This window comes from Ranitomeya variabilis, chromosome 6, assembly GCF_051348905.1.
Source record: "Ranitomeya variabilis isolate aRanVar5 chromosome 6, aRanVar5.hap1, whole genome shotgun sequence".
NCBI classification, from domain to species: Eukaryota; Metazoa; Chordata; class Amphibia; order Anura; family Dendrobatidae; genus Ranitomeya; species Ranitomeya variabilis.
The window spans coordinates 42,701,419-42,725,335 of record NC_135237.1 but is presented as its reverse complement, the minus strand read 5'-3'; the positions used below and the strand labels follow the sequence as shown (position 1 = coordinate 42,725,335).

The 23,917-nt window shown below is 41.0% G+C and overlaps 1 protein-coding gene across 1 annotated transcript in view; it reads right to left on the bottom strand.

Annotated features, from left to right (window-relative positions):
• The window catches only part of PLXDC2 (plexin domain containing 2), a 542,926-nt gene that overhangs the window by 71,573 nt on the left and 447,436 nt on the right, over positions 1-23,917 (bottom strand). The window lies entirely within an intron of this gene.

Sequence of the window (23,917 nt, the reverse complement as noted above, 5' to 3'; positions counted from 1 at the left end):
GGGTGCATTATATGACCAGGTGACAAAACTTTTGTCTTGCCAAAATCTGACCATTCTGTGTCCATTAACTGATCAATATTTCTGCATTGATGCCAATTTATTTTCTTAACCTAAACCACATTTCGGAGGGTTTCAGCTTTCAAAAGAATAATTTATACAACCAATGGATGAATTTAACGTGAGGTTATAAGCTTTTTTTTACATAACATGGATAAGCGACATAACTTCTGTCAGGGAGTGTAGGGTCTCATATGATAGCAAAGTGGTATAAGCTGCCCAAGGTTCCAAAAATTTGATCACAAAAGGAGGTGAAGCATGAATGTGATTTATTTGTCAACACGTTTCAAGGTTTCCAAACCTCTTCATCAGGACTAAACCACAATGAACATTGAGAAGTGTTTGACTTCACATTTCAATAGCCAAGCCAGCCCCCCTCTGCAGTGACACAGAAGGGGACTGTCTTAGGGTGCTTTCACAATGCATTCCTTGCCACACTTAGTGGTTCCATCAAGGCTTACATCCGAACCCTTTGCAAAATGGGATTTGGGCATATGCGCCAATGGAGCCATTGACTACACTGGCACAGATGGAGTCAGCATGTGATTTGTTGTGCATCATTTTCAGGTGTATACGTCTGCTACATATGAGCTTCTGCCTCCAGTAGGCAAAATGATGCACTAGCGGGTACACGGTGATTTTGTCTGCACTATTATAGTTAAGGTCCCATTCCATTGACTGAAGATCTCCATGGACTGACATTGGAGAAGATGGAGATATTTTTTTCTCCATCTTCTCCATTGTCCAAGAGAATTGGATCACACTCTGATAAGGGTTTGATCAGAGTGTTATTTGCATAATCGGCCAGATCTTCTCAGATGAAAGAATATATGCTCATGTGTTCCCAGCCATAGTATTCAGAAGGACCCACCCTGACCATGTCTGTGGTCATTCATTGGAGGATTACTATGCCGTGCTACATTTTCCAGCAGAGGCATTGATCACCAATGATCGCCAGGCTAGTTCCGATACATAAAGGAGTCATTTGTAAAGGAAAATTAAAGTATAGATGAAAATGTTTCATGTTAACCGTGCTTCACACGCTAGTAAATATCACACCAAATGTAACTAAGAACGTCAGATCTGACTTATTCTCGATGTGCTTCCTATTAACAACGGCTGTTTATTCTGGCAGTTCTGTAATATTTATAAGATGCATTTAGAGCTATAAAACTAGGAAGGGACTTGTGGTTTTATTGTTTGCGTATTAATTAAGAATTTAGAATGACTTTTTACGCTGTGTACTTTGTATAACGCAGCAGTACTATTTCTCGTCTATTTTGTATGCAAGACCTCATGTAAAGCTGTAATAGGACTAAATATGCCACAATGTTTCACTGAAAACTTATGATGTAATTTATAAAGCATAATCACCCAAGAAACCTATGATATAGATGTTAATGGGTTTATCCGGTCACAACATATTGATGACCTATACAAGTTAGATCATGAATATCAGATTGGGGGGAGTCCAACACACAGCAACCTCACAACTATGATGTTATTTGCTCCAGCAGCCTCCCCATACAATGTGTAGTGGCCACTGCTGGGCATTACAAAAGAATAGGAGCTGTTCTGCAGCACCTGGCAGCAGCTACTACACAAAGCCACTGGAGAAAATAGAAACTAATTGGTGGGAGTTCTGGGTGTCTGACCCCCACCAATCGATTATAGATGACTTATTCTATGAATAAGTCATCGGTATATCTTGACCATTAAACCCCATTAAGGCACTATTCATACTACAATGGAGTACTCCATCCTTAAAGAAGTTGTTATTTTCACAAATGTGGCACATAATGGTATCAGAGTTAAGCCTCGATGTCTTCGTCAGTGAAGCTCCACCATCACTTATTAGTAACATCTGATCCACAGACTGTATGGGTCTCTGGTCCAATATATGACCACTGGTGGAGGAGTCCAAGAACAGCCCATCCATCAGCATCCTCTACGAAATAACGTATGCACGGAATAGGAATGATCTCATGTACAATGCCATGCACATTGTTATTCAACGCAAACCTTTGATGAATGGGTCTGATCTTGTGGTCCTCCTTTGGGAGCAACATTTAGGACCAAAGCAAAATACAGTTTGTGAATCAGAGTGTGTGTCCACTATAGGCTATGTTCCCACAATGAGTTTTTGGTGAGATTTTTTACGCTGTATATATATATTTTTTTTAAAAAGCAAGTAACCAATTTTACATAATGGGTGCATAAACGGCGCAGAAATCTACAACATCAAAAACTCACCAAAAGCTCATAGTGGGAACATAGCCTAACAGAAAGAAAAAATGTACTGTGACCGAGCTGCCCTAAGGCGGGGCTGGTGTTGTGAATTCTGCTTTTGGGTTCCCTCCGGTGGTAGTAGGTGGTAATGCAGTTGTCCCTGGGTTGCAGTTCTGGTCAGGTGTGTCTGCCGATTGCAGTTCTGACTGGGGTATTTAGGTGTGCAGGATTCATTAGTAGGGTTGAGCGAAACGGATCGGTCATTTTCATAAGTCGCCGACTTTTGGCAAAGTCGGCGTCTCATGAAACCCGTGGGGTCGGCCATGCGGTACGCGATCTTGGCGCCAAAGTCGCGTTTTGAATGACGCCTTCCCCGCCATTTTTTCAGCCAATTAATTGTGGGCAGCGTGATGACATAGGTTCCGGCCCGGTTTCTGCGGCGTCATAGAGCCATATTACCGTTTGGGCTGCAGTGATTTCCGGAGTCAAATACAATATATGCACGGAGGAGAGAGAGAGAGAGAGAGAGAGAGAGATGAATGCACATTGACTTGCATTGGGTTTCGTGTTCCGGGACCGGAACCCGACTTTACAGTAGAATCGGCCGATTTCACACGATCCGACTTTTGAGAAGGTCGGGTTTCACAAAACCCAACTCGATCCTAAAAAAGCAAAAGTCGCTCAACCCTATTCATTAGTCCTTGCCAGTTGTCAATTGTTGTTGGGAGGTGTTGGACCTCTGCCGGGTTCCTCCTGTCTTTCTGCCAAATCAGCAAAGATAAGTGTCTGGTTTTTTTTTCCTGTGGCACACATGCTGTGTGCTTCACAATTCAGTGCTATTCTTTGTGTTTTCTTGTCCAGCTTAGATTGTGTCAGTATTTTCTCAGTCTTGTTGGATTCTCTGGAGTGGCAGATATACATTCCATGTCTTTAGTTAGATTGTGGAACTTTTTGTATTATCTGTTGTGGATATTTTTGGAAGGGTTTTAATACTGACCGCCTAGTAATCTGTCCTATCCTTTCCTATTTAGCTAGAGTGGCCTCTTTTGCTAAATCCTGTTTTCTACCTGCATGTGTCTATTCTTCTCCTACTCACAGTCATTATTCGTGGGGGGCTGCCTATCCTTTGGGGGTCTGCTCTGAGGCAAGATAGCATTCCTATTTCCATCTATAGGGGTATTTAGTCCTCCGGCTGTGTCGAGGTGTCTAGGGTTTGTTAGGCACACCCCACGGCTACTTCTAGTTGCGGTGTTAGTTCAGGATTTGCGGTCAGTACAGGTTCCACCGACTCCAGAGAAAGTTTTCATGCGGCTCCAAGGTCACCGGATCATAACAGGCTGGGGTATGTGGTGCTCTGATTAGGTATTCATACTGAAGACTGCTGACAGGTCACTGATCCCTCACTGACCAGTCCGCTAGTTTGCACAATGAATACATGTACATAGTGAAGAAAAAAAAACCCTTCTGTAGGCAGGTGCCGGCCTTGGTACCTGCGCTGCAGCATAATCGCCTGTGTACTTTTCAATTAATCTCTTTTGCTGATTTAACTGGGCGAGGACAAAAAAAAAAAGGCAATTTGAAGATGGCACCTGCCGCGCACCTTTGCAGTAGCAGCTATCGGTGTGTATAGATTCGATAGCTGCTACTGGGCAGGTGCCGGTGGCGCCATCTTGCTGGAGAAGTCACCAGGCAGTCATCAGGCACCACTCCTGGGCAGAGCCTGGCACAGTAGCTGCTGGCCCCAGGGGTCAGGTATGCTGACATTGATAGGGCTAGGTCTTCGTTCAGACTGTTAAGTTCTGGCACCTCTACAGAATGGTTACTTACACAGACTCGGACTCGGGCTCAGTTCAGACACGCCAGTTTGGGACACTGGATCAGGGTTGGGCATGCACAGACCAGGGAACAATGTTCAGGCATTGGCCATTCTGAGACCAGGGGACTACGGATACAGGACTTGCAACACTGGGACCAGGGGTGCAAGTTCAGGACACCGGCTGCACCAGGACCAGGAGACTTTTGGAACAGGAATGGGCGCTCACGGACCAGGAGAGCTCAGATACAGGACTGGTCACACCAGGACCAGGAATACAGGTTCAGGACACTCACTAGTAGTGCACCTTACTCACTAATTACTCTACACGTTGCTTGGCCGCTCTCAAGGGGAGAGAGAGTATCTTGTACAAGATACCTCCTTACAGGTACACTAGGTTATACTATATGACTCTCCACTACAAGCTGAAGGCATTTACTATAAGCGCGCGATAGGTGCTCCGCCAGAGCTGTGGCATGCACACAGGAAGTAGGAGCACACCGAGGATTGCGCTGAGGGCCAAGGCAGTGAATAAGCCAGCATCCCTGCATGGAGGGAGAAGGGGTGCTGGCAATAGCGCTACAGTTATCCTGTTTGTGATACCAGCGGTAAGTGCCACCTCGGCACAATGGGCATTTTCTGTCTGTGACACTTCTCCTGCTCCGGTAGACTTTGCGCAACAATGTATCATGTGAATGAATGACTGTACATGATTCTTCCTTTTCATATTCTGGTCTATAGAATGTGACATAAGAGTAGTGTATTCCAGTGTAGCCAAAAAAAATCAGGAGGCAAAATGTAGTCAACTGTCTTTCCTTTCCTTCCTCTTCTCGGAGCCACACAAACTGTTCTACTCCTCATGGGTTCGAAAATACCCAGAAGATGGCACCTCCTGGGGTGAAGAGCACACTACAGCTGCGATGAACCTGAAGAGAGTGACATTTAGGGTTAAATTAGGTCTTTAGCAAAATCTATTTCTTATGTTTCCCGTTTGACTGGAGAATGTTCAGCCCCAATGTTAATGTTTACTGTAAATGGAATCCTTGTTTATACCAATTAGCTTTTCCTTCACATTTTCGGAAATGTTCTCTCTACTTCTTCTAATTACAAGACTTAAGCTCCGCTGTTTCACATCTTCATCTTTACACAGAGAGGAGGTACATGGAGTTTGGCACTAAATATAACAAGAAATGTATGTCTGATCCCAAAGACAATGAGTGATGGAGAATGAATCCTATCTAGCCAATTAATTTGTGATGAATCCACGACACGATCTGCTGTCCAATAATTAGCGTATCTCTTATGATCTGTACATTTTCGCTGAAGCCACCAAATGTCATTAGAGGCAGATTTCTTCACCGCGGTCCTCCGCCTGTCCAGCCTGCTTGTGTTATTATCAGGCAGGAAAATCAGAATGCAAAAACCAAGTTTGCTCCATCTGCCTTCCAGAGTCATTATTTCTACTACTTTATTTTTTATTGATTTTGGGTTATTGATTCCAACAGCTGACTGTCTAATCTAAAAATGTATCTGTTTTATTTGTTGTCTTAAAGAGATTTTCCAGGAAAATGTAGGAAAAAAAGATTAGTCATGGTCGGATTCCAGAAAAAAATATTTTTTTTTATTTTCCTTTCTGGGAAACTTCATGTAAAAATATAATTAAAATGGATCTGGTCGTCTTTCTCAAGGGAAATAATTTTACAGCTAGTATTAGATTATTGAAAATAGCATGCTGAATCTGGAATTTAAAGGGAATCGGTCAGCAGGTTTTTGCAACCTTATCTGAAAGCAGCATGAAGTTAGGGAAGAGACCCTGATTCCATTGATTTGTCACTTATTGGGCTGCTTAGTGTAGCTTTTATAAAATCATTGTTTTATCAGCAGATTATTATTACTAATAGACTTGCTGTCGGGTAGTCCAACCACGCCCCCACCACTAATTGGCCGATTTTTGCCTATGTACAGTGGTGGGGCGGAGTTACAGAGAAAGCTGCCAATCAGTTGTGTGGGCGGGGCTATACAGTGCACAGCATTCAGGGAACTGCTAGATCTGCAGCAGATAAACAGTTTTTAATCAAAGCACACAGTAAAGTAAATGACACATCGCTGGAATCAGTATCTTCCCCTTCATCATGCTGCTCTCTGATGGGGCAGCAAAAACCTGGTGACAGATTTTCTTTAAACTTTGATATCTTTCTATTTATCAACCTATTAGTGATGAGCAAACGTCCTCAAAAAAAGATGTTATCTGAGCATGCTCCGGTGCTAACCGAGCGTCTTCGGCGTGCCCTAATCATATGTTTGAGTCCCTGTGGCTGCATGTTTCTCAGTTAGTTGACAGTCGCAACACATGCAGGGATTGCCTAACAAACAGGTAATCACTGCATGCGTTGTGGCTGTCAAATAGCTGTGAGACATGAATTCGCCGGGACTCAAACATATTTTTTGAGCACGCCGCTCATCACTACTATCTATCTAATCTAAATCTATCTAGAAATAACAAAGTGAATAAGGTTTTGACCAAATATGCACTTATATAGAATCATTAGTGAAGAAAACAAAGGATTTTACTAGTCCATGGCATACGTGGGCTAATATATTCCTTTTTTTTCCACTGATTTAGATATATTTATCTGATGTAACGGATTGTGCTTGGTGGTGTAAGGCCTGCACGCAGCTGGAAACCAATGCCCAGGGCTGAAAACAGCTGAATGTAAAACAACTGAAGGCATAAAAGCCAAAACAGAAAGAAAAACCCATGCACATAATGTGTGTAGGGACTACATTTGCGTTTGGCAGCTCTCCACAATGTGGGGTCTCTGCAGCAGTCATGCAAACAACTGAGAGAAGGCACTGAGTTTGGGATTACCCTTTCCACCTGCTGCATTGTACTTAATACAAGATTTCAGAGAATATCAACTGTTTCTCCTGGTCTCTTATTACAAGTCACTGCTAACCGAGTTGGCACTGTCTGAGGATGCCTGGCAGGTGAGTACAACAATAAAAAAGTTATCTAGGGGATTGATGGCTCATACTGCCTTGAAGAGTCAGAATAACCTCTAATGTATTTAGAAGCTACAAGGAAGTGGCTGCAGGACCATCCTCCTGTGATGCCCTGTTGGAGAGTCCCCTCAAATAATACAACACAGGAAGAAAAGTAATTAGCAAAATAGGGAAAATAGTAGAGAATTTCATTATAAAGCTAATTAAAGAAGCAGTTGATAGGCATTCATAAGGGGCATTAAAGGGCTTGGACAACCCCGTTAATGTTTAATTCTTTAGCTGGTGGTTATGATCAAAGTTTCCACTTTGTAATTTTCATAAAGAAATATAAATTTGAAGGTCATACGGATATGTTCATGTTAAGCTTTAACTAAACAAATACATTTGAAAGGCCATAAAGTTGACGTTGTACGCAAATATAAAAAAAAAAACGCAGATCAGCCGATGTGACTTTTTTCCAGATTTGTCCTTATATTTCCATCCATCACCCAATCTGATCATTACGGACTTTCATTCTTTGAAATTAGTCACATCTTTGTCATATCAAAAAAAGACAGGAAACATCGTAAGAAAATACAGCATTTAAAAAATACAAGAAAAAATAAGCTAAAAATGCAATTAGCACTTGCTTTTCTAATGAAATGTTATTGAAAAGTTTCCTCCACAGATTACAATTTTACTGAGCCATTTAATTTTCTCGTTGAGCAGAAGAAGATAATTATCATTCTTGAATCTGCAGAAAACGATGACTACTTCCGTCTGAGGCTGCACAAAGCTGCTGACATGGAATTCGGCGAAATGAGCGCTTGTTCTTAAAATCCTACTAACTGTAAAATTGTGTCGTAATTTTAAATAGGTGCATAAAATCCATGAACAATTTTGTATTTATTAGAAAATAAGTAGTAAAATGGGCCAAGACAGATAGAAAACATTAGTCAAGGTAAAATTGCAGGTCGGAGGCACAATCAGCCTCATTTTATTTTTTCTATGTGTCAGGCAAACTAATGAATCTGTTTCTGTTGATTCCGAAAACCTTTGCACATACACATTGTGCATTTAGTGGAGAAGTTGGAAAGTTCCGAATGCTTATTATTTTCATACCTCCTAGTACACAAGGCTGAAGCAGCAGCATACGTATATCCAGTGTTAGTCTGAGGTGCCAAGGGACTACTAGTAGCATTGACCTTGGGGACCCACTTTTCTACTATATGCAAATATGACATTACCCACATTAACAAATTTACTTCCGTTTCAATATAATAATGAACTGGGGAGTTTGATAAATGATGAGATGCTGCCCTTGTATGTACTTTGAGAATCAAGCATAGGGTGCCAATTACTGTTCATATAGGCATCTAGAAATCCCTCTCCTGCATTGCGGCTCACCAGGGAATACACCTATTTCCGGTGTGCCAGTCCAAGCCTGTGCATATCCATAGTTATGCTGGTATCCTGTGTGCAGCCTTTTTCAGAGGCTTTGCTATAGGGACAAGGTTACAATTGGTGCCTCAGGGTGTCCAAATACACTTTTTGCCACACAAGGGAATGTGCACATAGTGTCTTTCAGATGCTGGCATACCTGCTACATTATTTCAGACGCTTCCAGCAGTGTTTTTCCTTAAGCATTTTTTAATGTCTTTTGTGGCCACTTTGCGGCTGACGTTTTCTTTTTCTAATTGTATGTAAAAATAGTGAGCATTTTCCAAGCGGAAGCGGCAAGAAGAATGGACAGGACCAAAAGACGAAACATACGCACAGCAAGTTGTTATTGCATTGCAGTGCATATGTTCATTCTTTTTGGCTGAGAAAGATGTCGTGAGCACATCCCTTAAGTAGACACCAGTTTTACAGATCTTGCACTGAGACCAATGAGATTCAAGCTAAGCCTCTGGCTTGATAGAGGAGATATAAGTTGTATAGTTATACAGTTAAAGAGGTTGTCCACTACTCTTAAATTGATGGCCTATCCTTAGGACTTGGGATAGGTCATCAATGGCTGATCGGCAGGGGATCGGTAGCCGACATCGTCGCCGATCAGCCGATCAGCTGTTATCGGTGGCAGCGTTCGCTGGCGGCCAGAACTACTAACTTATGGATCTGGCTGTCTACTTGTGGCCGCCACACGGTACTGCACATCCACCTATGCAAGTCAGTAGGAGGCTGATGTGCAGTAACAAGCCTTGGCCGCTACAAGTAGACAGCCCGATCCACAAGTAAGTTCTTCCATCCAGCAGCCACCGCCACCGATAACAGCTGATCGGTGGGGGTGTAGGGTATCGAACCCTGGCCAATCAGACTTTGATGATCTATCCTGAGGACAGGCAATCAATGTAAACGTAGTGGATAGCAATAGATTCACTAGGTACATTTTTGCTAAAAAGTCCACCTAAACCATACTAAGTTCCAAAAAACGCCATCCCAAAGAATTAATGCATAGCAATAAGACAGAAAGGAGTTTTTAGCTAACAAGACATACACTTTATTTGACAATCACATAAAATACACCCACATGGTTAAAAAAAGGACGACAATGAAACAACCAATACCTGAATAACAGATACATGAAAAGTTATATAATGTGACGAAATTGTGAGTCCCTATGGAGGAAAGTGGAAAAATGATATTATAAGGATGAAAATACGTAATGGGCTCTGGGGGGAGAGGGGCTCTGTTCTTTTGTCCTGGTGCTATTTGGCTCCACATGGGTAAGGAGCTGAAAGAACTGAAATAAATTAACTTTTTGATGATATTCTAATTTTGTGGAAGCACCTGTATAGCCTAAGAATTCACCATTAATGTAAAAGTTCCAGACTAACCCTTTAACATCTCAATTGATAAAATAGGGAAGTTCCTCTCCAGGAACGGCAGAAACCAGGCCCCTTTTTTGGGCAGGATTTGTGTAAACACCTCCCATTTTATACCATAGCCATTTAAAAAAATATATTCTAGCCCATAAATAGAGAATTCCTATAATTTTTTATTGCCTGGTCTAGTAAGAACGACCTTGTACACTGTATGGGGTTTATTAGCATTCAGTGGCAGGACACAGTTTTATTTAATGTGTTTGTCATTTATTTCTGTAAATTCTATTTTATTGGGTAATATATCTTATTGGTTTACTCTGCTCTGCAACCTAATGGCGAAGAATAAATCCAGCTATATATAGCGTCTATTAGATGACAAAGTAAATACAGTTAGCGGGTATTATCATACAAACATGCTCAGTGATATTGCCTTGTTTCCTTAGGGAAAAAGCAGAATGGGGAAAGTCTGGTACTGATCTAACCCTCCGTTATCTGGCAATAAATGGATTATATGGAATGGCAGCTACACACAAAGAGCTCAGTATTATGTACATTTAAAGAGACACTTATTTATCTAATGATGTTTGCTTTTTTCCATAATTTCTTGCGCAAGAAAATTCGTTTGGAAATTGTGTTTGCATTAAAGCAAGAGTTCACTCTAGATATTGAACAGATTTTTATGGCTCCAAACTTAACCCAAGAAAGAGGGTCCCCAAGTCCTTTGTGAATAAAGTATTGTTGAGCAAAACACTGCCCCATTCTTGTAATTGGTGGTGGTCCTTGTGGTCGAACCAATTGTCACTTTGCGTTTACCACTAGAGATGAACGAATTTGTTCCAGTAGACTTGATTTCTCTTTGAATTTTGCAACAATTCAGATGCTCCAGTATCCCATATTTTTTGAAACTTGCTCTAGCTGACCACTGTTTTGCATAACGGTAGAGGGCCGGCAAAAGGATTAAGAAAAAAATACTTAGCTCACTGGTCACCTGTCCTGCCACCCATGCAACTGTCCATCCGGTCCTCTGCACCTCTATTTCTGCCTTCCATCAGGTGCATATTCTTCAGTTTCATTCTGCACCAGTGAGTCCGGTGCTGAGTAGACCTCTGATGTCACAACGTACGTCCCCTGAAGAGCTGACCAGGTTTTGAGTGGTACATGTCGTAATGTCGTGATGTCACAACAAGAGCCACAATGGCAAGAAAAACAATATTGTCATTGGACAAGTCTGAATGAAGCAGGCTGAAGAGGGATGCATATGATGGGGAGAGGCGTGGAGGACCAGTTGGAGGGCTGAGCGAGCAGTGGGACAAGTGAGGGGGTGTGTAGCTCTCCTGTGATGGTGGTGTTGTTGCTGTGGGAGGTCCGATTCCTGGTGCCATTTTCTCTGCTGCTGTGGAGCTTAGCAGCAGAGCCTGAGCTGATTATTTTTTCCTTTTTTGTCTGTCCCGTGTTTGTCTCTTCCCCTGTTTGTTATCATCTGCAGTGGTGAGGCTTGCGTCCTTGCTGGCCAGTGCACTAGCCAGGGTACATTAAGGTAACAATCATGGACTAGGCACATGACTGCGGTGGGAGGAAGGACCAGCATAGGGCATTAGGGGAGCTTAGGGACAGACAAAAGTTGGTGTCAGGAGGTGTCCCATCCCTCACTCCCTACTTTTAGAACCTTCCTCTCCCTTTTCCATCCAGTCAAATTTATATGCTGTGTCGTCCGCTGGACTTACTCGTGTCCGAGCATGACAGGTACCTTAAACTGAGCCTAAAATCACAGAAATTCCCACTGCTGAAAACCCAATTTATCAGCTGTAAACGGCCGGAATGGGTTTAATTCAGTGCCACCACAGGACAAGTGAAATATTACATAGCTCCCAATGGAATGAGTCTTCCCGTGTTTAAGGTTTGCTTTGAAGCCTCTTTTTCCTCAAGCCTCTTTTTCCTCAAGCTTATAAATAAGCAAATGGTTGTTCCCAAAATTCATAGGAAATAAATGAATGATCTTTCGTTGAATGACCACTAAGACCCACAGCGATTCTGAGTTCTGGGTTCTGCATGCACGCTGCTCCTCCAATCATAATCTATGGGACTGCTGGAAATAACTGAGCAGTGTTATTCTAGCCCTATAGACAGTGAATGGAGCAGAGGTCCAGCATGCACACCCGCACCTAATTCAAGACTGGGCTCTGCAGAGCCGCATTCTCAAGATCTCTGGCGGTCGCAGCATTTAAATAAATAAACCCCAATAGGGTATTTGAGATGAGATAAGCCACATGACCCATATAACCTTATTTTAATGTTTAGCACTAATTTCCTTTCTAAGCTCCTTTTTACTATTTGAAATGCTCGTGCTAATAAGAGAATGACCCTAAAGTTAAATTATCTCTACACCGTTGATAAACTGGATTAAAGGGCTTATCTTTGGAAATTTCCTTGAGACTTCATAAACTCCAAGTGAGACAAATAGCCCTTCGTTTTGTCAACTCATTAATTTGAGTGATTGCCCTAATGCACAATGAGCTCAGATTAAATTTCTGTAAATTGAAGAGCAACTTCAGCCATGTATGAACATTTTTCCACCTGCTCAGGTCTTGTCCATAAAGTGAAATATTATCTACAGTATATCACTAGAGAAATAAAAATGCACAGCTTGTCATGTCAGTACAATATAGAAAGATAATGGTACAAAGCAGCATTATTTAAAACACCTTATTTCCAAGATATATTGTCTAATTCAATTTGCTGTCAATCATAGACATTATATAGACCAGGTCGCCTTTTAAGACCAATAAAGGGGGTGTGGAAACCACAAATATGACCAAAGCAGTCAAAAAATACAAAAACGTGGTCTGTCCTGGTCTGCACGCTTTTTTGCACAATTGCACTTTCTGCTTGTCATTTGCATATGCTTCCCATGAAATTCCATCTGTTCTTTTTTATTTTATTTTTTCTATGTAACAATTAATAAATGTTTTTTGTACTTTTTGACTGCTTTGGTCGTATGTCAGTACAATAGTGGAATAGACTTGACAAATACTTTTACTGGAACAGAAATTTGCCAAAGGCTAAAATCTAATCTTGACAGTTACATTCAATACAGAAATGGTTAAGACAGTTTGACATCTTTGCCCTTACTTTTAATAGGCTCACAGGATCCTCTGGGGCGTATCTTTAGGCTGCTACGCGTTATTACTCTGTGAACTACGCCCCCAGTAGAGATCATAAAACTGAGCGGTAAATAAAAAGACACATATCCCTGACATTGCATGGCGGATTACAAAAAGGCGTCTTTAGGAGAACAGTGTCAATAAAATAAATGAAATGAGAGCAAAAACTTGTCGTTTTTGTCCTGTCGACAGATCTGTTTTAAAATATTCCACCACCAAATTGAATGAATGTTAAATTAAATAAATATTAAAATAAAATTGCAAAAGATGAATATCTAATTAAGCATCTGTCGAGCACAATCCAACTTCACAAACAAAAAGACCGGCGCTGGTTCAAAGAAGCAGTCCAAACACTTCCATCAAAGACAAATAAGTAGAATGCACTTTACAACAATCAAAATCTTTTGAGCATGTAAGAATATCTTTGAGGACTCCCCTCCTTCACCACATTTCCAGCATTGGTATGTACAGTAGATAGCAAACAGAAATACCGGCATAATTAAGCATAAAACTCCTTTTCTTCCCATCTTCCAATATTTAGTATCGATGACCTTAAAGAAATGATCTGAATATAGAGCATCCAAGCCAGATATTTGTATCTGAGAAAGAACTTTATTGTACTTATATGGATAATATATTTTAGAAATAAATGAAATATATTCTAAACACGCAGCACGCCCCAGGAAGAAGCTATGAGGCGAAACCCAGTGTCGGGCAAGGATTTGTGTGCCGCAAACATTTTACTGCTTTCGAAAACATATTGTCCATGTGAGCATAATAAAATCTTCTCTTGGATACAATTATCTGCCCTATATTCTGATTATTTCTTTGTGGTCATCCATATTGAACATTGAAAGATTTGGAGAAGAGTTTTGTGTGCCTAATTATGCCGGTATTGTTGTTTTCCATCAATATGCGGACACTGCAAATGTTCTGAAGGTTAGGAGTCCTGGAGGACATTTTTACGTGTTCAAAAGATCGTGATTGTGGTAGAGTTCATTCTAATATCTATACTTTCTAGGTGGGCAACTCACAGCAACTGTGAAATCGATTCATATTTTCTTCGCAGTGGGAAGAAATGTATGTGACTCCATCAGTGGAAGGATATGTGCCATATTACTCTATTTTATGGACGACAGGTAAACTCTCAGCCTTGACACATGCTCTTCTTCCAGATTCTGGGCAATGTCACTTATATCAAAACAAATAAGTCTATTCGTTGCGCATAGTTTGTCCTTAACATTACCACTGTAGTTGCATGACCTACTATGGAGAGAAAAAGTGTTGCATCTTTTTCCTTGGGTCAAGCACAAACTACAGATATAACCTAGCCAGATACTCGTCTGTAGACGCAGTTACATGTAGGAGGGATCAACTGTTCTCTTGGTATAGCTGTTCATAATTGGAACATTACTTTTTTGGGATTTTTTAAAAAGTAGAGCGACAATAAAATAAGACTTAAAAATGGGAATGAAAAGTCATATAGAGGAATAAGAAGTAGAGGGTTCCTTCTGGTTAAAGTGTGTCCACGTATAACATGTAGGGAGAAAACTGAAGAATAAAACAAAATGAGCATATGCCCTGTAGTAGTTAAATAAGTAAATAGTAATAGCACATGTAAAAAAAAATAGGGTACGGAGTTAAAACAATTTTTATAAAAAAAGCATAAAAGCCATCCTACCACAAGAAGGTGGACCCAATCGGGTTATAAGAGCAGTATGCATCATTGGCCAACTTGGAAAGAGTAGAGTGAAGCAGCTAAAAGACCTTGAGGAGTAGAATGGGCTACAACAAATGCAACTGATTGAGTGATCGAGAAGAGAAGTTGATCATCTGTAGAAAAATTAACCAAGGTAACCGGGAGTCTTGGTACTTGCCCACGTAGCAGAGACCTTCTAAGAACTAGAAACCTGAGAGAAGGAAAACTATTTCTCCGTCTGAGTCTAGTGAAGTGTTCATGTCAAATACAGAACTGTGGCCCTCTGTGGCCCTCTGTAAGAGAAGATGTGATCTTCATGGTTGACTTTGAGTTCCTGAGTAAAGTTAAGTCACTCTTGTTTATTTCTTGATCTCACCCTCCTTCTACGACTCCCCACCCACTCATCACATATGGAGACACGCTCTATTTCATTACATTTATTATAAAACTTTGAACAAAACAAATATCTAAAAAAGAAATAGCCCAAATAAGTTACTTCTGGTCCCAATCCTATTTCTATGGAGATATCACTCACAGTACACACTAGGAATAATTTATCTGCAATACATGCAAATTGTTTTACTTGGATCTCCTCTTCGGAGGCTCTTCAAAGCAGGCAACAATCAGAAGAATGTGTGATTGAAGAACTAGGGTATGCCATTACTAAGAGAACATTGCAGATGTAAGGATAGAAAGTTATAATAGGTCAGCATCTTATCCCACAGCCCATAATTACAAATAATCAGTGTGTGAAGAGGAACAAAGCAAGACATCTAGGTAGAACTACTGCACTTGAAATTATTCTAGCAAGTTATTTCCATAACTGTAGAAACTGAGAAAAGCTACTATTACTCAGTAAGGTATACAATTAGATATCTATATATTTAAAAAAGAAGTCTATCAATTACTCTATAAGGGAAATGAGTATATGCATGCGTGTATAGAGAGAGACCTGTCACTCAAAGGGAGTGGGCGGGGAGAAGCCAAAAGGGGAGAAGCCTGTACGACTAGTTTCCCAGGTGGCTTAGTGCTAAGAGCTAGTGTAGCTTGAAACGTGTCGGCCGTTGCTCTAACATGTTTTTTAAACTTTACTTATTCATATTTTAATCTATAAATAAATTTGATGTTTTAATGAATTTTGAGGTTGCTGAATTTTCCACTTTTTTTTTTTTCAGAAACCAAGACGGGCTCCTTTAAAAAGATTCTGGTACCATATAAAATCCCATCTATGCAACAATAGAATAAAAAAAAGCTACTAAAATCTGTAAGCGGCGGGGATAAACATGGACGTTGCGGCATTGAGGCTGTTGATCATGAACGGGTTAAACCCAGAGGGATGCATATTTTTTTTTTTAGTCCCTCTGCTCCCACTTCCTACTCTGTTCGGCATCTCCTCTGCATAACATGACTTAATATGAAAATGTGAAGTCAAAATAAAACTGTTTGCTGTTATTATGGAAGCTGTCAACTCCGTTTGCCGCCCGTACAGTCACTTTCATTAACATCTTTACCGCGAGGTTGTAATGTTCCAGTTAGAACATTGTTCTCCTAACATTTTCTAGAACTGCTATTTTTTGCTCCCGTGAAGGAAGGCTGCCTGCTTAGAATATCAAATCTTCCATTATTAAATGCAAATTCCCCTACAGTTTTATGCAGTTTGTGCACACAAATTATCTTGTTACATTATAACGGCACTCGGAGAGGATTTGAAGATATTGGGTGGAGAACAATTTTATGCTCCATAAACTCCCTTCCGTTATCTTCTCTTATCAGAAATAACTTTCACGTTTAGCCATTTATAATCTACCTGTTTAAATGTGTTTTTAGTGAGTGATTAGAGTTCAGCTCGTCAGAAATGATGATTATTACACTATGAAGTTAGAAAGAAAGAGAAGATCAAACAGAATGTTATCCCACCTACTGTACCGGGATATCGGCACAAACCGCCACATTGTGTCCATTTTACGGTATTAGTTTATTAGGAAAAAAAATCAATCTGGTTGAAAAAATTCAATTTTCCTACAAGAAGATTTTGGCGTACTTTGTCATCACCACTACTTATTTAGGCTTATTTGATACCTAAGGCTACTTTTACACTAGCGTCGTGCACTGCACGTCGCTATGCGTCATTTTGTAGAAGAAAACGCATCCTGCAAAAGTGCTTGCAGGATGCGTTTTTTTCTCCATAGACTTGCATTAGCAACGCAGTGCGACGCATTGCCACACGTCGCAACTGTCGTGCGACGGTTGCGTCGTGTTGCGTTGGTCCGTCGCCACCAAAAAACGTTACATGTTTTTTGGTGCGTCGTGACCGTCTTTTCCGACCACGCATGCGTGGCGGAACTCCGCCCCCACCTCCCCGCACATCACAATGGGGCAGCGGATGCGTTGAAGAACAGCATCCACCGCCCCCGTTGTGCGGCGCTTTCACTGCTTGCGTCGGTACGTCGCAACGATGCAATTCGTCGTGCGTCGTACGACGCTAGTGTGAAAGTAGCCTAAACCTCTGTATTGCAGTGTGTTATACTTAGTTTCACGCTGTTATAAGCCTATTAGATCCTGCTACTGACAGCACATAATAGGTTTCCATAGATGACGGATCTGTTGGCCACTAATAAGTCTGAGGTTGATAAGAAACATTCATTATGTTGGAGCAATGGAAGGATAGAGTGATTCCCTCCCTTCTGTCAACCATTTACATGCTGCAGTCTCCACTAACATTAGCATTTAGCGGGTTTAATGATTTACGATCAATGGAAGCACCAGCCTCATCCATTGAGCAGTGTGGCAGCTGTATGTAACAGCTGATTAGGTAGAAGGCAGGAAGGATCTCCGGCAACCACAATGGAAAGGACTGTAAAAACAGTATTTATTAGTAACTATTAAAATATCAAAATTAAATATTAAAATATCATAAATATTAAATATTTAAAATATCAAAATGAAAAAATACTGTGGCAAGTTCTGGACACCACATCTTAATAAAGACATTGCAAAACTGGAGCAAGTTTAGAGAAGAGCTACTCAGATGGTGAGCGGACTGCAAACCATGTCCTATGAGGAACCAATCAAGGATCTGGGAAGGTTTAACTTGTGAAAAAGAAGGCTAAGAGGAGACTTAATAGCCATCTACAAGTATCTGAAGGGATGTCACAGTGTAGAGGGATCATCCTTATTCTCATTTTCACATGGAAACACGAGAAGCAACGGAATGAAACTGAACGGGAGAAGATACAGATTAGATATTAGAAAAAACTTTTTGACAGTGAGGGCGATCAATGAGTGGGACAGGCTGCTATGAGAGGTGGTGAGTTCTCCTTCAATGGAAGTCTTCAAACAGAAGCTGCACAGACATCTGTCTGAGATGGTTTAGTGAATCCTGCATTGAGCAGGGGGTTGGACGCGATGACCCAGGAGGTCCCTTCCAACTCTAACATTCTATGATTCTGTGATTCTATGAAAAAATAAAAGCACCATTATTAGGCTGAATGATACCTGCCCATTTTTGCGTGAAATTATTTCCAATTTGCTTATCTTTCTGTTTTTTGTGTTGTTCCAATACACACAAACAAAATAAACATGTGTATAGCAAAACATGCGTAACTACAAGAATTGTCTGCGAGAAATACTTAATTTTGTGATACAATTTCCAGGGGACCAACACTTTACTGTATAAATATACATTCATATATGATATATTAACCCCTTTCTGACCTCGGACAGGATAGTACGTCCAAGGTCAGAACCCCCGCTTTGATGCAGGCTCCGGCGGTGAGCCCGCATCAAAGCCGGGACATGTCAGCTGTTTTGATCAGCTGACATGTGCCCACAATAGCGGCGTGTGAAATCGCGATTCACCCGCCGCCATTAACTAGTTAAATGCTGCTGTCAAACGCAGACAGCGGCATTTAACCGGCGCTTCCGGCCGGGCGGCCGGAAATGAGCGCACCGCCAACCCCGTCACATGATCGGGGGTCAGCGATGCTTCTGTATAGTAACCATAGAGGTCCTTGAGACCTCTATGGTTACTGATCGCCAGTAGCTGTGAGCACCACCCTGTGGTCAGCGCTCACAGCACACCTGCATTTCTGCTGCATAGCAGCGATCTGATGATCGCTGTTATGTAGCAGAGGCGATCGAGTTGTGCCTGCTTCTAGCCTCCCATGGAGGCTATTGAAGTATGGCAAAAGTAAAAAAAAAAAAAAGTAAAAAAAAAGTTAAAAAAAGTGAAAAAAATAAAAGAAATATAAAAGTTTAAATCACCCCCCTTTCGCCCCAATCAAAATAAATCAATAAAAAAAAAAAATCAAACCTACACATATTTGGTATAGCCGCGTTCAGAATTGCCCGATCTATCAATAAAAAAAAGCATTAACCTGATCGCTAAACGGCGTAGCGAGAAAAAAATTCGAAACGCCAGAATTACGTTTTTTTGGTCGCCACGACATTGAATTAAAATGCAATAACGAGCGATCAAAAGAACGTATCTGCACCGAAATGGTATCATTGAAAATGCCAGCTCAGCTCGCAAAAAATAAGCCCTCAACCCACCCAAGATCATGAAAAATGGAGACGCTACGAGTATCGGAAAATGGCACAATTTTTTTTTTTTTAGCAAAGTTTGGAATTTTTTTTCACCACTTAGATAAAAAATAACCTAGACATGTTAGGTGTCTATAAACTCGTAATGACCTGGAGAATAATAATGGCAGGTCAGTTTTAGCATTTAGTGAACCTAGCAAAAAAGCCAAACAAAAAACTAGTGTGTGACTGCACTTTTTTTTGCAATTTCACCGCACTTGGAATTTTTTTCCTGTTTTCTAGTACACGACATGGTAAAACCAATGATGTCGTTCAAAAGTACAACTCGTCACACAAAAAATAAGCCCTCACATGGCCATATTGACTGAAAAATAAAAAAGTTATGGCTCTGGGAAGGAGGGGAGCGAAAAACGAACACGGAAAAATGGAAAGTCCCAAGGTCATGAAGGGGTTAAGCACAGTATTGTGGACTTGAGTAAGATAGTGTTAAAGAGGTGCACGTTCTCATAAAGGCAATCTTTCAGCAAGTTTTTGCTATGCAATCCGAGAGCAGCACAATGTAGGGGCAGATACCCTTATTCCAGTCATTTGTCACTTACTTGGCTGTGTGCTGTAGTTTCAATAAAATCATTGATTTATTAGCAGAGCATCACTACAGGACTAGGTGTCTAGTGGCTCCTGATCCAACTCCACCCCCCATAATACATGCTGTACACAGAAAGCAGCCAATCAGTGGTGTGGGCGGGGTTACACATGGCTCAGCATTCCGAGCTCTGCTAGATCCGCGGCAGAGAAAACTGTGATTCTATCACAACTAAGGCTGCTTTCACACTAGCGTCGGTACGGGGCCGTCGCGCTGCGTCGGCCCGACGTTCCGACGCAAACTGTGAAGAAAATGCCCGACGCTGGCAGTGGAAGCAGTCTTAAGACGCTTCCGCTGCTTCATTGTAAAGTCTGGGGAGGAGGGAGTGGAGTTTCAGCAGCGCATGCGCGGTCGAAAATGGCGGTCCCGACGCACAAAAAAACGTTACATGTAACTTTTTTTGTGGTGGCGGTGCGCCAAAACACGACGCAACCGTCGCATGACGGTTGCAACGTGTGGCACTGCGTCGCAATGCGTCGGTAATGTTAGTCTATGGGGAAAAAACGCATCCTGCAGACAACTTTGCAGGATGCGTTTTTTCTCCACATCGACACATTGCAACGTACAGCCAACAACGCTAGTGTGAAAGTAGCCTAATGTACACAGAAGACTAAGTGACTGATTCCCTGAAAAGGGTTCTCTTGAGCAATAACTCTCTAATACCTTAATGTCCCTAATTGTAACTACAATGTTAATTTACAGCTGTGTATATTTTTATTTTATTGTATCCGCGTCTTTCCAAGCTTGATATCTGCTACTGTCCTTCTAGCTTAGACCTTTATGAGGTTAGATCTAGTCTCCTTTATATGTATGACCTATAGTTTCCCGTGCCAGCTACTTTACATGTATAATTCCATCCTTCTGGGCAATTACACCTCAAAAGTCAATATAAATATGGCCCGTTTTAGTTATAATTTGGTTTTAGAAATGTTTTGAAATGAACATGAAGGTGTTATCTATTCCCACGCAGAGTCAATAGACAGAGTTTGTAAAAAGCTCCTCTGTGCTCTGTGATGTCCGAGCAGTATTTGTGTATTACACGTGGTCAGGATGCTCTGGGAACTATATTTACCAAGACGGTCAACACTTCCACTCTAGATTTAGCAGTCCGGTACGAGACATACAGCAAGTGTTTTGTGTTCGGAAATAGAAATCACAAGCTAGACAGTGTCACTGAGATGTATCCACTCTTTCCTTTCTGCAATTTCTCTTTTTTTCACAATACAAAATTAAGACGATAATGAAGTACGCTACTGACAGCTTTGACAAGACTGCAGTACAGAACACAACCACTGGGTGGTCACATTGGGCCGCAGGAGCAGACATAGTCCTCTGGGCCCTTTGCAGTCCAATAACTCATCATAATACACAAATCCACCTGTTTTGGAGGTAGAAGTGGCCCCCTTACCTCTTAGGCTCCTATGCAGCTGCACACCTGCCCCAATGGGATTTCTCCACCTGTCGAGCCCGATTCGTCAACACCGGTTGTTCATGTTGGTCTTTTAGGGGAGCTTGCTAAAGCCACGCACTCCTGATTCATGAAGATGTGCGCGCTTCTTCATGACTCTGGAGTGTGACAAAGGGCATTCTACTCAGTGTGCTACACCAGAACTCTCACTCCAAAGCCAAGAAAGAGTGGACACATCTGTACGTAAACATTCTAGGGAGGCGATGTATGACAGGCGCCCAGAGGGGGTCTACAGATTATCATTGTATCCAATCAGCAACATGGACGGTGGGTAGACTTTGCACAAGGTCCATGATGATGGATTGTTTTAATGATATGCTGTTTGGTTACTAGTAGCGATGAGCGAGTGTGCTCGTTACTCGAGTGTTTCCGAGCATGCTTGGGTGTTCTCCGAGTATCTTGGGCGTGCTCGTAGATTATGTTTGAGTCCCCGCAGCTGCATGATTTGCAGCTGTTAGACAACCTGAATACATGTGGGGATTGCCTGTTTGTTAGGGAATCCTCACATGTATTCAGGCTGTCTAGGAGCCGCAGATCATGCAGCTGCGGGGACTCAAACATAATCTACGAGCACGCCCAAGATACTCAGAGACCACCCGAGCATGCTCGGAAAACTCAAGTAGCGATCACACTCGCTCATATCTAGTTACTACTACAAAGAATAACAATTATGGTCCTTATGTTAGCTGAGATTATCACTGACTTTGGAATCCCGAGCTTAAACTTTGGGTCATAACAAGTTCCATCACTTATCTGGGATCTCTACTTAATTCTAAAATCCTCTTACATTGCAGCTACATATCTCTCTTTAGTTTCAGGTTTAAACCATCTTTACATCTATGAAAAGTTAAAACATTTCGCATTCCTTGAGGATTCTTCAATATTCCTACGCTATGTTCGCAGAACCTGAAGAAGAACCTTCTGTGTCTGTCTGTGAGAACAGCGCCCTAGACACGTATGTGAGACACCAACACCCACCGGAAAGTCAATAATACTCTATTTCACAACGCAATACAAAATGTACTTAAAAATGACTCCATGATGGAACGGTGACAGCCCCGGCATGGGAAGCGAAGGGTGAATACTCCATTAGCAGCAAAGAAGCCATAAAGTGAAATGTAGAAAAATAAATAAATTAAATAAAAAAAAAGCTCAGACAGTAAAAAGATGCAGAAAGTCTCAGTGATATCCGATCACGCCCAAGATAGTCAGATAACATCATTTTGTGTTTTCTGCCATCATTTTTGCCGCTCTTGTGATGAATTTATTGGATATACTCTGCCATATACCCTCCTGGCTAAACTCTACCCACTGTTCAAAATGACAGCTGAAACGCCAACATTTACCATTTTTTTGTGCAACTACGAGTTTGAGAAAAACATTTTGCTGAAATTTCAAACACTTTTACTCTACAATTCTGGAGAAAACTATTTGATGAATCCGTCTCTGAGGTCCACATTTTGTTATTGCATTTGTGATATTTTTTGTTTAGTCTTTCCTGCTTTACAGCAGTTTTTTTTTGTTTTGCTCCATATATATGTTGTGCCTATTGTGAAGTTTCTATTTTTCTCTGTTCGCCCTTGTGGGCATGGTTTTTGTAAAGCAGATATTTTCTCCAATTCATTATTTCCAGCTTTTTGAAAACTACAAGACTTGCAGCCGCGGGGACTCGAACATGCTCAGATAACACCTTATCCGAGGAAATTTGCTCATCACTAATGTGCATGTATGCACAGTACATACTGTATGTATGGATGAATGCATATAAATATATATGGACAGTATAACTATATATATGTGTATGCACACGTATTTGCCTATGTGTATGGATGAATGTATTTGATAATTCAGCCATATGAATGAATGTATGATTGTGTGAATGAATATATATGTATATATTTATCTATGATGTATGTATGATTGTATATATACATATGCATATATTTTTATATGCATGTTCAAATGCATGTATGTATGAGTGGTATGAATAATAGTTAATTAAATACTTTATATAATATAGCTCATCCCTAAAAAGCAATAAATAATGACATTTTATTATGAACCCAGTGGAAACGTGAAACTACCAGCCTGAATCAGTCACATCCATCCACTACACAATTCAGCCTAACAGTGTTTTGCTGCATATTTCCACATTACATCTCTAAGCAGAATATCCACAAGGATTACCGCAGCAGCTCTCACATAAGCCTTAATATGTCAATATAATACACACAGAACTTTACGGTAAAGACGTTCTTTACATCGAGTTTTTGACCGACACAATCTGAAATTACGTTAGAAGAAACCTTTTAGTAAATCAAATTTCCTTGTGTAATTATTGGAATTTACTCATCCATCGGCCTCTAGTTTAGTATTGAAAAATGGTCAGAAATACATTATTACTTTGATGAATAACTGGTATATATGTCTATGCAGTCAGGTGAAAAAAGTAAGTACACCCATCCAAAAAATCTAATACCTGGCCCTGCCGTCATTTG